This window comes from Corapipo altera, unplaced genomic scaffold (genome assembly GCF_003945725.1).
Source record: "Corapipo altera isolate COAL_440 unplaced genomic scaffold, ASM394572v1 2b, whole genome shotgun sequence".
Taxonomy (NCBI): Eukaryota; Metazoa; Chordata; class Aves; order Passeriformes; family Pipridae; genus Corapipo; species Corapipo altera.
Genome location: NW_020884874.1, coordinates 24,207,229 through 24,209,517, shown reverse-complemented (window position 1 = coordinate 24,209,517; position 2,289 = coordinate 24,207,229).

Sequence of the window (2,289 nt, the reverse complement as noted above, 5' to 3'; positions counted from 1 at the left end):
TCAGCCCTAGGGTTGATCTGAACCCTTTCAAAAAGTTCAGCAGAGCTGTTTCAGTCTGTCCTTTGAATGAGATTGAAGGAAAAGTACATTTCCCTGCCTATATTCAGCCATCTTTTCAGACAATAAGCAACTACATAAGCAACTCTTAACACATCTGGGTGCTGGACCCAGAATGCAGACTTCTGAGTGCTTTCTCCCAGAAACCAGACATGAAGTTCATGGCCTTGCGCTGTGTCCAAAGGACCACTTGTAGCAGAGGAGTTGAGGTGGTACCTCTTCTGGTCATGCCCAGGCTGGGTGCCTGTCAGTAAATGCCTCAAACAGAAGTGTGTGCGCTTCCTATCTTTGTGTGTTTTATTAAAAGCAGCTGGTTACTATATGGCTGTATCCATGTGATTTGCATCTATTGATTTCTCTGCGAAAAGCCAAAGCATTACTTCAACAACCAGCACAGCAGTTTAGCTCCTTGTTTACTTCAACATCCACTTGGGAAGTCATTGAGACTTACTGCCTGACCTTCATCAGTTTGGGAATCTTTTTGATACTGACGGACCACATTGGGACCATTGGACTCTCCACATTTCTCCACTGCACACTGACAGACTGAGAGCTTTGTGGTGAGAGTAAAGTTCACAACAAGTTTGCTGCTGGCAGAAATGATGGGTTTCAAAATGCTGCAAAGAGAACAAAAAAAAAGACATCTATGAAAGTGTTTGTTTTCTTGTTTATAAGCATGTGTTAAACATGAACCTTACTTTATCCATTTTTAATGTCTACACTCTCAGGAGCCTGAGGAAGCTATATTAACAACAGAAATATACAGCAACAGCCCAGTGGTGTTCACACAGCCACGGAGTCCTGTCCTGCACTCCTGCAGGAGACATCTTTAGACCAGTATAAAAGTATCTATCATAGTGAAATAATGAAACTATTTCAGTGTGGTTTCTCTCTGCCAGTGTTTCTTTACTAGTACAAACCAGAAGCTAGACATGGCCCAGAGTAAATTTCAGTGGTCTAGCTGTTATGCTGCTTGATTGCAGGATCATTGTAATTATAAACTGCCTTATGTTGCCTTACTCCTCCTCCTCCTCAGCTGCACCACAGACATTTGGCGCTCTCGAGTTGCCCAGGCCTTGGTTATTAACATATTGATAATATTAACACATGTATTGTCACTAGCAGTTTAAGTTAATAAATTTAACAGTAAACTGTAGCAACTCTGGTAGTGGCATATCCCATGCTGCTGACTGCCATGGGGTTCATGATTTCTGACAAAAAGTCTGGCTGAGAGGCTGGTACAATGTTTGCAACTGCCCCAATAGATTACTTATATCTGTGAGAGTCCTAGTTGGATCTTGCAGCCACTACGGAGACAACACATGCTGTTAAAAACGACCTAACAGTGGATTTTGATTTAACAGCAATTGTGATTCAATCATGCTTTGGAAATTGAAATTATATCTACTTTAAACCGGGGGGGGGGGGGGGGGAAGGAGGAGGAGGGCAGTGTTCTGTGTCAGCAAGACCATATCCAGCAGATCAAGGGATGCCGTTATTCCACTCTATTTGGCCCTTGTTGGTCTATTTCTGGAGGACTGACCCCAGCTGTGGTCTTCCCCAGTTCAAAAGAGGCACTGAAAAATTGGAGGGGTTTCTATGGAGGGCCACAGAGATGTTTAAATGTGAACTTGCCATAGGAAGCAAGACTGAAGGAACTGGGTGTGTTCAGCCTGGAGAAGAGAAGGCTCAGCTGGATCTGATCATGGTTTCCCAGCACTGAAATGGTGGTTATGGAGAAGGCGGAAGCATCTCCCCAGGGGTGACCTGCGACAGGACAAGAAACAGCCACCGTTTGCTTCAGGGGATGTGCACATGCTGCCTTCCCGTGCTCCTCAGCCTGCTGGGGTGCGGGTCTGCAACAGAACCCCAAGTGAGGGGAGCAAAACCAGTACGTGTGTGCAGGACATTCTTAATGCTGTGAGGTGCCTTCCTGGGAAGTAAATAGCTATCACCAGCGCAGGTGGCGGGTTGTGTAGATCTCACAAGTACGGATAACTCCGTGCGGCCACAGCAGAGGCGGTATCGGCGGCCGGACAGCCGCGGTACTCACAGTCCGTTTCCATCAAGTTTCCCGGGAGCGCCGCCGCAAAGGAGTGCTCGGGCACCCTCGGACCCGGACTCGCCTCCGCGCTCCGCTCGGTGCTCGTCCCCACGGGCCGCGCTGCCCCGCAGGGGCGGAGCGGGGAGGGGACGCGGCGCGGCCGCCCCTCGGCCCGGCCCTCCCCCGCC